Source organism: Rhincodon typus, chromosome 12 (assembly GCF_021869965.1).
Source record: "Rhincodon typus isolate 14 chromosome 12, sRhiTyp1.1, whole genome shotgun sequence".
In the NCBI taxonomy this organism is placed as follows: domain Eukaryota; kingdom Metazoa; phylum Chordata; class Chondrichthyes; order Orectolobiformes; family Rhincodontidae; genus Rhincodon; species Rhincodon typus.
In genome coordinates this window covers 36,796,244-36,809,894 of record NC_063343.1, presented here as the reverse complement: position 1 = coordinate 36,809,894, position 13,651 = coordinate 36,796,244, and the positions used below count along the sequence as shown (strand labels likewise).

At 39.8% G+C, this 13,651-nt stretch overlaps 1 long non-coding RNA gene across 1 annotated transcript; it reads left to right on the top strand.

Moving 5' to 3' along the window:
* The first annotated feature begins 5,035 nt into the window (after positions 1 to 5,035).
* On the top strand, positions 5,036 to 12,189 carry LOC125484501. Its single transcript, XR_007263337.1, has 3 exons — positions 5,036 to 5,211; positions 7,571 to 7,675; positions 12,078 to 12,189. It is a non-coding gene; the product is annotated as an uncharacterized LOC125484501 (long non-coding RNA).
* Positions 12,190 to 13,651: the final 1,462 nt, after the last annotated feature.

Genomic DNA, 13,651 nt, shown 5'->3' with positions numbered 1-13,651 from the left:
CCAAATGTTGGGGAACGCAGGACTTAGTCAGAAGGACAAACTAGGGAAATCCCAATTAGTAAGGAAATGATGTTGGAGAAATTGCTGGCATTTTAGGTTGATAAATTCCTGGGGTCCGATAATTCACATCCCAGTGTATTTAAGGAAGTAGCCCCAGAAATAGTAGATGCATTGGTGGTCATCTTCCAAGATTCTATAGACTCTGCAAGAGTACTTATGGAAGGAGGGTATCTAATGTAACCCCTCTATTTAAGAAAGGAATTAGAGAAAACCGGGACTTGTAGACCAATTAGCCTGACATTAGAAGTGGTAAAATGCTAGAGTCTATTATAAAAGATTTAATAACAGCATTTCGAGTAAAATGACAGATTGGACAGAACATGGATTTATAAAAAGGAAATCGCTCTTGAGAGATCTACTGGAAATCAGTGAGGATGTAATTAGTAGGGGAAGCCAATAGATGTGATTTACTTTGACTTTAAGAAAGCTTATGATAAGGTCCCACATTTAAAAAAAATAGCATGTGAAATAAAAGTGTGTGGGATTGGGGCTACTGTCCTCACATGGATAAGGAACTGTTCAACAGAAAGGAAGCAAAAGAGTCAGAATAAATAGTCATTTCTTAGTGGCAGTCAGTGATGAGTGGGTTACTGCAGGTATCAGTGCTTGGAGTTCAGCTATTCACGCTATATATTAATTTAGGTGAGGGAAATATCTCCACGTTTGCAGTGACACAAAGTTAAGTGGGAGCATGAGCTGTAATGAGGATGTAGAGATGCTTCAGTGGGATTTGGACAAGTTGAGTGAGTGAGCAAATGTCTGGCAGATGAAGTATTATGTGGTAGCAAAAACAGGAAAGCAGAACGATGATAAATTGGGAAAGAGGGAGGTGCTATGACACGTGGGTGTCCTCGTCCACCAGGCTTTGAGGCCACACCTGGAGTATTTGTGCTGTTCCAATCTCCTTATTTGATGAGGGCCATTATGGCTGTGGAGGGAGTGCAATGAAAGTTAATCAGACTGACTTCTGGATGGCAGTACTGACATGTGAAGAGAGACTCTATTGGTTAGGTTTATATTCGCTGGAATTTAGAAGAATGAGGGAAGATTTCATTGCAACCTATAACATTCTAACAGGACTAAGTAGGGTAAATGCAGGAATGGTATACCTGATGACTGGTGAGTCCAAAAGTAGGGAATAGAACATAGAACATAGAACAGTACAGCACAGGCCCTTTGGCCCACGATGTTGTGCCAAACTTTTACCCTAAACCTAAGGTCTATCTAACCTCCACCCCTACCTTATACTATCATCCATATGACTATCTAATAGCCGCTTAAATGCCCCTAATGAGGCCGACTCCACGACCCTCTCCGGCAATGCATTCCACGCCCCGACCACGCTCTGAGTAAAGAAGCTATCTCTGACGTCTCCCCTATATCTACCTCCACTCACTTTAAAACTATGCCCCCTCGTAATAGCTACCTCCACCCTAGGAAAAAATCTCTGGCTGTCCACTCTATCTATACCTCTGATTATTTTGTACTCCTCTATCAAGTCACCTCTCATCCTTCGTCGTTCTAAAGAGAAAAGCCCTAGCTCTCTCAACCCTTCCTCGTAAGACCTTCCCTCCATTCCATTCAACATCCTGGTAAATCTCCTCTGCACCTTTTCCAACACTTCCACATCTTTCTTGTAATGGGGCAACCAGAACTGGACACAATACTCCAGATGTGGCCAAACCAGGGTTTTGTATAGCTGGAGCATAACTTCATGGCTCTTGAACTCAATCCCTCTATTACTGAAAGCTAACACACCATACGCCTTCTTAACAACTCTCTACACCTGGGTGGCAGCTTTCAGGGAACTGTGGACATGAACTCCAAGATCCCTCTGCTCCTCCACACTGCCAAGAATCTTTCCGTTAACCCTGTATTCTGCTTTCAAATTTGTCCTTCCAAAATAAATCACCTCACATTTTTCAGGGTTAAATTCCATCTGCCACTTCTCAGCCCAGCTCTTCATCCTATCAATGTCCGTTTGTAATCTAGAACAGCCCTCCGTACTATCCACAACTCGACTCACCTTTGTATCATCTGCGTACTTACCAATCCACCCTTCCACTCCTTCATCCAAATCATTTACAATATGTAGGACTGAGATGAGGGGAAATTTCTTCACCCAGAGAGTAGCGACCCTGTGGATTCTGTCATAGGAAGCAATTGAGATAAAAAAAAATTGCATGTTTTCAAGAAGGAGTTAGACATACTACGTAGGGCTAAAGGGATCAAAGGGTATTGGGAGAAAGCAGGAACAGGATACCGAGTTGGATGAACAGCCATGATCATATTGAATGGCAAAGCAGGCTCAAAGGGCCTACTTCTCCTATTCTGTCAATAGAGTTAATTGAAATTAGAATGAAAGTTAATTAACCTGAAATATTAACATTGTTTCTTTCTATCATGCTTAGTTTCTTCAGCATTTTCTATTTTTATTTCAGATTTATGGCATCAGCAGTATTATATTCTGTAGACCATAAGACACAGGAGCAGAAATTAGGCCTTTCAGCCCATTGAGTCTGCTCCGCCATTCAATAAGTTTCTCAACCCTATTATTCCACTTTCTCCCCATAACCTTTGATCCCCTTGACAATCAAGAACCCATCTGTCTCCGTCTTAAATATACTCAATTCCACAGATTCACCACTCTCTGACTGAAGAAGTTTCTCCTTATCTCCATTCTAAAAGGTCTTCCCTTAACTCTAAGGCTGTGCCCTCGGGTCCTAGTCTCTCCTACCAATGGAAGCATCTTTCCAACATCCACTCTGTCCAGGCCATTCAATATTCTGTAAGTTTCAATTAGATCCCCCCTCACCCTTCTAAACTCTATCGAGTATAGGCCCAGAGACCTCAAACGTTCCTCATATGTTAGGCTTTTCATTCCTGGGACCATTCTTGTCAACCTCCTCTGAACACGCTCCAGGGCCAGTACATCTTCCCTGAGATATGGGGCCCAAAACTGTGCACAATACTCCAAATCTAGCCAGACTAGAGCCTTATGGAGCCTCTGAAGTACATTCCTGCTTCTCTGTTCAAGTCCTTTCAGAAGAAATGTCAACATTGCATTTGTCTTCCTAACTACTGCCTCACCCTGCAACTTTATCTTGAGAGAATCCTGGCCTAGAACTCCCAAGTCTCTTTGAAATTCAGACTTCTGAATTTTCTCCCATTTAGAAAATAGTCCATACTTTTATTCTTCTTACCAAAGTGCATAACCTTACACTTTCCCACTTTGTACTACATCTGCCACTTCTTTGCCGACTCTCCTAACCTGTCCAAATCCTTCTGCAGCCTCCCCACATCCTCGATACTACCTGTCCCTCTACCTATCTTTGTATCGTCTGCAAACTTAGCCAGAATGTCCTCGGTTCCGTCATCTAGATCATTAATGCATAAAGTGAAAAGTTGTGGTCCCAACACTGACCCTTGTGGAACACCACTTATCACTGTTTGCCATCTTGAGAAAGACCCTTTTAACCTCACTCTCTGCTTTCTGCCAGACAACCAATCTTTTATCCATGCTAGCACCTTGCCTCTAACTCCTGCCATTGCTGTTCCACTGTCTTTCCTGCTGGCCTCCTCTCTCTGTCAGTTCTGCCCAGCCCTCCCTCATGCCTCTGTAGTTGCCTTTATTTAGTTGTAATGTCATTACCTCTGATTTTATCTCCTCCCTCTCAAATTGCTGAGTAAATTCAATGATATTGTGATCACTGCCTCCCAAGGGTTCCTTCACCTTACGCTCCCTTATCAAGTCTGCGTCATTGCACAATACTAAATCTACCGGCCTATCTTTTTGATAAGTTGTATATCCTTGGATATTCAGCTCCCAATCCTGATCCCCTTGCAGCCATGTCTCTGTGATGCCCACCGTATCATATCTGCCAATTTCAATCTGCGCCACAAGCTCACTGCGCCAGTCCTGAGTTCTCCTTTCCAGTCATTTTTTTTCCCATATTTTTCCTGTAATAGAACTCTTAATGTTTGTTGTCAATTTTTGTGCCCTACTGTAAACTTGGACTTCTTTTAGTTGCATGTACAAGACATTTGAGCATTAGATGAACTTGTGCAATAAAACAGAAATTCTTAATTCATTCAGTCTCTCTTGGTTGATAAATCATTTCCTGTTAATTGTAACTACCACCTAGGATTGAAAGCTTTAATCATGTCATGACTAAATTATTACTCGACCATTATGCTATGTAATGAATAAAATATTTCTCTGACTGACTGAAATTCATGTTGCAAGGAACATTACTGTGGCTGTGGCAGTGCCAGTATTGATAAATTAAATTGAAATATGGAAGGGCACATTAAACCTATCGCGTGTTGGAGTAATTGCAGAATGAAATCACTGTACAAAGGAGAACCATCATATTCAAAAGTGTACAACTCCTACTTTTTTCTCTTTTTGTGTATTTGTTGAAATATGAGTATTTAGTATTCCTGGATGTACTGAATTCAAGTTCAGTCTCATTTTCCAATATTAAATGCAGAAGTGTGAACTTGCTGAAGTCTAAGCTTGACTTGCAAATCATTCATTAAGTATTAACTTGGTGGCAAAATGCACTTGTTAAAATTTGAGCGTTTTCTTTTGCGATGACTAATATGTTGTTGAAATGCATGGTGGTGAATCCCTATTGGGTAGACAATTTGACAGCACAAATTTAACAATATGAGCTGCAGATGTAAATTGGAAATAATCATCCTAACTGCAGATAGATTTAATCAGATGAACATGGATATATTGTATAGAACTATTACCAACACTGGTATTTTTTTTTGCCATATTTTGTCAAAGAATCTCACCATCTATCTAGATTTTACTCATCAGTTGGTTACAAGTCATCAGAAAAGTATGCATGATGCTTCAACAGGAAACAAATTCCATGTATGGTTGTAGGTTGGGCTGACACCTCAGTTCCTGACTTTGTCACTAGTCATTTAAGTTGCATCAGTAAAATATTGGGTGGGGATGTTAAGTTAGAGTTGGATGTGTGAGAATTAGCTGAACACTTAGATTGCAATGACTGGGTTGACAATTTCCAGTTGTAAGCAGCTGCTTGCCTTTTGACAAATGTCAGCAGGATAATGTTTTGATCTTCCTTTGATGCAAGAACAGCTCAGTGGTAGAAGTTCTGTCTGCTTGACAAGGTTTAAGTCTTCATTGTTAGAAATTATTAGTAGTCACAGTAATGAATGTATCTTTTTAATAAAGTTGTTTTTAAATTTTAAATGGTTGTTTTTCTTTTTGACTGATTAATACCATTGGATCAAGATACAGTTTGTTTCATTTAAATCAATTTGCAATTTTGAATAAGTTGTTTGAGGAGCAGATCTATCAAGTTTCAGAATATTTGGGCAGTTCAAAAACTCATTGGAATAGCTCCTGATTGAAACATATCAAAGTAATAATTGTAAATAATGTATTGTTTTGCATATCTAGCTGTTAGAATGTTATTTTCATTTACCAAAAAGTACTAAAACTTGATAAGTATGCAGTAATATGCTAAAATTTATATTTGCTGAGCCTGCCAAGAGCTTGAGTGTTAACATAAAGAAAAGACCAATTCAAAGCTATTTTTTCATTTTCTTTTGTTTTGGATGGACGTTGAACATTGTTCATTAATGTAAACAACAGGCATATTAACAGTAAAAACAAAATCATAGAACTGAAAAGGTTTTCAGGGATTCTAAATGTTGATGGGGTATGCTAATGGTACTAACTGAGCCTGAATGCACTGGGACCATTTCAGAGAGCAATTTAGAGTTGACCACACTGCGAGTTATATGTAGGGCAGATCAGGTAAGGATGACGGATTTCCTTTCCTAAAGGATGTGCGTGAACCAGATAGGCTTCTACAACATTCAACAAAAGTTTTGATTGTCATTACAGAAATTAGCTTTCCAACTAATTGAATTTAAGTTCCACCAACTACTGCGGCTTGCCATCATGAAATCTACCCAACTCTGTCATAATTTCCCCTAACTGAATTGCCGCTGTATGTACAGCCAATCTCATTGACAGTTCTGTGGATACAGACAATTACCTTTTTCAGAGCTACTTCAATGATGGGAAACAGGCATGGGAAAAATATTGTTTGTGAGACCGGGAACAAAGATAAAGAGCTTATTTAGTGAATAACGAGTGGGCCACCTCATCATTACAAAAGTACCCATCACCTGTAATGACCTTTCACAAGCTCTACTATGCAGGCTCTGGTTCTGCATATTAATTGTGCTTGGTAAGATTAACACATGATGTAACAAATTGCCAGTTATCTTGTTTCTTGTCGTTCTTTAGAGTTCTGTGTGTTGGTGGTACTTACAGGTGTAATTATGCCCATTCTATATCAGACATTCTTCTGTGAAACTTTAGCAGCAATATTTTTATTTTTGCTATATAAATCTGAAATAAGTCTGCCCCCTACTGACACAGATATGTTGGGCAATTGCACCAAACGACTGAGCTGGATCATTTCTAAAATTGAGCAAGAAGATGATTGTCTTGTGTTTCAGGTTTTTGTTCACATTATAGTCTTTAAAGAAGGTTTAAATGTGGGGTGAGCATGTTCAATTGAGGTATTTGAGGACAAAGGAATGGGGAAAATGCAGAAGAATGGCTTTAACTTATGATGCTCACTTTGAGAGCTGATGCAGACAGGATCATCTGAATTGTGTCCTCTTGCACCGTAGCACTTCTATAATTGTGATTTCCTGAGAGACCAAAAATCTGTCTATCTCAGCTTTGCCCTTAATGAAGGAGTATCCACTACCATATGAGAATGCCAAAAGCTCACACTCTTTGAGTGAAGAAATTTATTTTTGCCTCACTCCTAAATGATTGACTCCTTTATCTTAAGACTTGTGCTCTTGATCCTCCAGTTAGGAGAAGCAAGCCCTGTGGCAAGCCCCATCAGACTTTTGTGTATTTCAGTGAGATTACCTCTCTCTCTTCTAACAGGACCAATTTATTCAGCCAGTCATCATCAGATAGCCCACTCATTCCAGTCACCAATCTAGCAGGCCGTTAGGGTTCCACCTCCAAAGTAAAGTTCTTGCTCTGAATATGGAGACTAAAATAACATGTTGTACTCACCAAAGCAATATATGATTATAGCAACACTTCATTTTTGTTTTCCAGTCCTCTTGCAATGGACTAATGTGCCATTTATCTTCCTAATAGTTTGCTTGTACAATCCTTTTGAAACATAAACATTTAAATGTTTCACACCTTTCTAAATAAATATTCTGCCTTTTGACTCGATGCAAAAGTGAATAAGCTCCTATTTCCCTTTAGTATACTCCATCTGACACTTTATTGTCCATTCACTTAACTAATCTATATTTTTCCTCGGCCTATATTAGCACCTAATTTTTGTGTTGTACAAAATATAAGATTAACATCCAACCATCACTAGAGATCAGAAGAATATTTTTGCCAGTTATACGTGCAGAAAGTAGATTAATCATTTGAGGTTAATAACACTTTGTTTTTATTTTTGAAAAAAAGTCCTGCACAACTGAAGTCTGTAAGGACAAAGATCAAAAACTCTGGCTGACGCAGTAGTTTCGGTCCTGTTGGGATGACGCCATCTGTGGAGTGCCACTCTTCAGGGTTAAGTAATATAGCCTGCTATGTCATATCGATGTCCTGCAGTTTTTGTTTGCATATCTACACCAGTTAGGAAACATCTCAAATTTGAAAATGTTATTTTATTTTAATAATTCATTGCATGTGGCCTTTTCTGGCTGGGCCAGCATTCATTGCCCATCCCTAGTTGACAGAGTGAATATTTGTGGATGTGGTACCAGTCAAGCAGGCTGTTTTGCTCTGAATGGTATCAAATTTAGAATGTTGCTAGAGCTGCATTATTCCCAACCAAGTCGGGAATGTTCCATCACACTTGCTGATTTGTGCCTTGGAAATGGTGGTTAGGCTTTGGTGAGTCAGGAAACAAGTTACTTGCTTCCTCGGCTCTGACGTACTCTTGTAGCCACAGCTAGTCAAGTTCAGTATCTGGTCAGTGATAACTCTCAGGATGTTTAAGAGATTTAGTGGTCAAATCTCAAAGGAGCAGGAAAGACAATATTTCGGGTTTACACCCTTCATCAGGACTGGGGCAGGAGAAGGGAGCTCAGAAATAAATGGGGGTTGGGGTGGTGGGCCTGGGGGAAGGTAGGTGGATGCAGGTAGGAGTAGTGGAGATTGGTCAGTGGGAAGGGTGGGGTGATAGGTAGGAAAGAAGGTGGCTATGTTGTGTCAGGTCAAGGAGGTGGGGATGAGGGGGAGGTTGGACATGGGATGAAGTGGGGGTTGGGGAGATTTTAAAACTGGTGAATTCTATGTTGAGGCCATCGGGCTGTAAGCTCCTGAGGCGAATATGAGGTGTTGTTCCTCCAGTTTGCATGTGACATCATTGTGGCACTAAAGGAGGCCCAGGATGGACTTGTCACCAAGCGAGTGGGAGGGGGCGTTAAAATAGTTGGCAACTGGAAAGTGTTGTTGATTATAGCGTACAGAGCGCAGATGCTCTGCGAATCGGTCACGGTCTGCGCTTGGTCTCACTGATTTATAGAGGAGGCCACATCAGGAGCAACGGATACAGTAGGCCAGTTTGGAGGATGTACAGGTGAATCCCTGTTGGATTTGGAAAGTTTGGCTGGGGCCTTGGATGGATGTGAGATGGGAGGTACAGGGTAGGTGTAGCACCTCCTACAGTTGCAGGGAAAGGTGTTGAGTGTGGAGGGGAGTGTGGAGCGGATGAGGGATTTGTGGAGTGAGCGATCCCTTCGAAAGGCAGATAGAGATGGGGAGGGAAATATCTCTTTGGTGGGGTCGGATTGCAGGTGGCAGACGTGGGGAAGGATGATGTGCTGGATGCTGAGGTTGGTGGGGTGGTATGTGAGGACCAGAGAGATTCTGTACTTATTTTTGTTGGGGGGGAGGGGGTTTGAGGGCAGAATGCAGGAAACGCAACAGATGAGGTTGAAGGCATTGTGAATCAATGGAAGGGGGAAGTTGCAGTCCTGGAAGTAGGAGGACATCTCGGATGTCCAGGAATGGAATGCTCCATTTTGGGAGCAGATGCATCAGAGGTGAAGGAGCTGGGTGTAAGAGATCGTGTTCTTGCAGGATGGGAGGCGTAGTCCAGGTAGCTATGGGAGTTGGTGGATTTGAAATAGATGTCAGTGCTGAGACAGTTACCAGAGATGGAGAGGTCCAGGACAGGTGAATTTGAAGATGGGGTGAAAAGTGTTAGTAAAGTTGATGAACTGTACAAGCTCCTCATGGGACCATGAAGCAGTGCCAATGTAGGTTCACTAGATTAATACCTAGAATAAGTGAGTTGCCTTTTGTGGAAAGGTTAGACTAGCAGAGCCAGTATCCTTTGCAGATTAGAAGAGTCAAAGATGGCTTAATTGAAATATTAAGATCCTGGGGGTCTTGATTTTGTTGACGTTGAAAGAATGTTTCTGAGACTGATCTTTCACAAATTCTGAAAAACACGTCATTATTTTCAATGGAGATCTGGGAAGCATGGGAAAGATCTCTGTCAAATTGACAATCAAGGATGCCAATCAAGCAAAATGTTACAAGATTAATGCTATCATCAGTGCCCTGTGCAATCAGACCAAAGGCTGAAGCACAATTAGAGAGACTGGTTCAGATAGGAGTCCTTGAACCTGTAAGTGTGAGTGATTGGGCCATCCCTGTTGAACCAGTGGTGAAGATAGATGTTTTGGTACACATCTGTGGTGACTTTAAGGTCACTATTAATTGGCATTGTGTGCTGAGTCGTATCTTTAGTTGATGATCTAGTGTAGCTGGAAATCAGTTTTTGGACTGAGAAAACAGTCGACTGTGACTGTGATTCAAATCATATAACCTAATGATGATGTCATCGGCCATTTTGGTATTAGCCCAGTGTTACTAAAGAGCATATTTGCAAATTCAGCTCTGTCAACTCTTCATTCTTGTTTCTGCTGCCTAGATCAATGGGAGATGGTCCATGTAAAGAAGTGTCACACTGGACTCCATGCTAACTCTTGTTTCTCTCTCCACAGACCAGCTGAGTTTCTCTAGTATTCTCTGTGTTTGTTTCAGATTTCAAGCATCCACAATAATCTCATTTTATTGGCTGAGGTCTAATTGTATTAATTTAGTTTAGTTGTACAATTAAAAACCTAGTACTTTTTAAATTGAAGTAGAATTATGCATTTGTGTGTGATACCTGAGTGAATTCTAAGGTAGTAAATCCCATCGGACTAAATTCGGTGGTTGTTTGCTTTGAACTTTTGTGTTTAGTTTATATATGAATGTACACATTAGGAGCAGAAGTAGGCCAGAATTTTAGAACCTTTCACAGTACCAGTGCAATATTATCTGGAGTTGCAGGAAAAAAAATCATCATCACACTTTATTAAAAAAATTTGGATTGATAGCAACTATTTTCTCCAGTGATAATCTTCATGGACACTGGAGAGGCAGCATGGCTGCTCTTTATGCCCATATAAGCTGGACTTAGCAAAACATAGTTTTGCTCTTCCACGTTTTTAAGGCTATAAATTCTTTCTATTTACCCTATTTTTCTAGAAACCTTGTATAAGCAAAGGCAAGTGCATTTGGTGCTTTAACCAACAAAATCAAATGTCAACAGAAACTTGGCAGAATTAAATCAAAACATCACTATCGGGGTGATGATGCACCCCTGCCCCTGCAGAACCACTGATCTTTAAAAGCTTCTAGTGTGCTGGTGGACACCACATACTCCCTCTCAACAGACCTCTGAGCATGATGTAACTGTGGAAGAGAATCATTCTGGTATTAGGATGTCCCCCTCCTCATTCCATAGCCTGCTGCTTAGACCTGTTGATGACCCCTCTGGCCAGGCTTTAGTATCTTTTTCATGGAATGGTGATTAATTGGATCTATTGTTCATTTTGTTTGGTACTGTCTTTATATAGAGAACCAAACTACTTCCCCATGGGATTGAGAGCTTGGGGTATTGAGTTTAAACATGCATTAACCCGTGAAGATGCTAGGCTTAGAAACTCAGAAGTATTACTGAAGGCCACAAGCCTTTGCTTGTACACGTTTTCTGGAAATGGAGGGAAAACAGAAGGAATTTATTGACCTAATTATAAAGTGAAGCCATTTTTACTAAATCCAGTTTATGTGGCCACTTGGAGCAACTATGCTGCTGCACCAGTGCCCTGAAGATTTTCAGATCTGTACAATTTCAGAAGAGCCCGGTGGGTGGATAGTTTTTAAACTATCTGATTCATAATAAATCTATTTCTGGAATATTGAATTTTGGAACTTTCCAGCATTACTGAACTGCCAAGTGAACAAAACAGGAATTGGGTGTGCAGCATAATATCAAAATTGAGCTAATGGAACCTGAAAAAAACAACATAGGTGTTTAGATAGTGTGCGACATTTTACATGAATTAACATGATAAAGCAATAAATGTACCCTTACATAGAAAAATATAATATTACACAAGAGACTGTTGATAATATTGTATATTCTGGCTATCATTTTTGGAAATTTGGAGTAAAACCCAAAACATGTTTGTGCTTTTCTGTTATGAAGTTTGCCTATTAGCCATGATCAGAGAGGTGTATACCACAGGTAAATTATTCAATCAGAATGTCCATTAATAAAATTCCAGTTTGCTCAGATAAGTTGAATGAAGTTCTATTCTAACATTTTTTTTTAAAGTAACTTTTTGTGACAGAGTAGCTTGTGACATATCTCTTGGTTGCAGAACTATTAATATTTGGGCTACATATATTTGTACTTCAGTCAGTATAAAACTGTGTCAAAACAACATCTGGTTTGGCCCTGTATGCTTCTGAGTGGGTAGAAGAGTTCTCTTTTGTTAATCAGAATTAAAAGTCAAATTATTTGGTCTCTTTAAATATATTAGTAGGAACAGATATATTAGTAGGAACAGCTAAATCAGGATATTGTAAAAATTAATCGTGTGTTTTTTTTTATTTTTTTTGACAGCAACGAAAATCCTACTTGGAACGCAGCGTGAAAGATGCAGAAGACAACATCAGGGAAATGTTAATGGCCAGAAGAGGACAATAACAGATTAGACTGCTGGAAATTCGGTTTCAAACTTATACAGAAGCCACTCTTATATTGGTGCTTATTAGGCTGGATTCTCGGAGACTGGTGTCCATGAGCCAGCTCCCACCATTGACTCAAAGTGCATCACCCTTTTTCAGTGACACAGTTTTTTGACCCAGTTTTTTTGTGTGTCTATGCTGCCAGGTGAAAGGAATTGGACCTGGTTGTATAACAGACGGGAATTGACTCATGGCTAGCAATCTTCTAGCATCCAACTAAAGTATAGGTTAATATAACAGCAACTAAAATAGTACAACCTACCCGTACAAATGATCGTTTTGCTTCCAAGAGCGCACAATTCCTGTGACCTGTGTAGCATTGTGACAGTCTTGATCTCCAAATTCAGCTGCACTTTTATTACCAAATTTCCTTCGTTTAGTTATTCATTATCTTCATCAAAAAAAGCAAAACTGTACTTTTTTTAATGCGGTCGATGTAAGCAGCTTCACTTTATTTTATGGGAGTTAAATCAGCACTGAATTTTTGGCAGCCTCTGTTGTTCAGAAAGCAGACCTGTATTTCCTGGTTTCCTAAAGTATGTACAATAAGCAGACTGATATTGAGGCAGGTTTATAATACATCATCACTGCTTCCTTAATTCTAGCATCTGTTTTCACGTTGGAACATAAGATTATATAAATGTGCATTTGTGAATATGAGGTGTGCTCTGACACAAACTCATTATTTGTTTTGCATATTGAGAAGAATCTGGTAAGATCGAAATAAAACATCATAATATAAAGTGCTGTTCTATTCTCCAACTTTATAAAGTCTTGGCTATGTACCTTTTGTTGTAATACCAACATTGCTGCCTCCCTGAAGACATTAAGGTGGTTTTAGCTGTGTCATTATTGTGGCCATTGAATCAATCTTATTCCTGCCAACAGGAAGTACGCTTAGCAAAATTTGTCCAAGTGTTTCTCAATCCTTGCATTTACCCTATGCCAATCACAGGGTGCTCCCGGTTGTGGTCAGACAGAAAAGACAAAACTTGCACTCCTGTCTGGCCATGTTTAATGCATCAGGATGCCAAAGTTATGAAATAACTCGATACTCATGATATTCAAAAGCTTTTGAATAAAACTATTAATGTATTTGAAACCAACGTCCAGTGTAGGTATAAAAGAACTTTGTGACAGCCCAGTGTTGTGGCAAATCCCTCACAAAGTAACTCCTGTACAAGGTTCCTGAGATAGAGTTATTTTATTCATTAAATTTGGAATGAGTGCACCCGACATTACCTTCAGAGCATGTAAATGATACTGCCTTTCACTGACATGAATATGTCTTGGATTCCTTGGTAATTCCTTGGTGTTGGAAATGTACACTGTCTCATTTTGAATCTATTATTATAGTGCAGTTTGCTCCGTTAATTTCTTTCAAGCCTTACAGAGAAGCTGAACTTTTTATTTCAGATTTGAAGCAGTTCATTCAGGAGTGAATTCCCA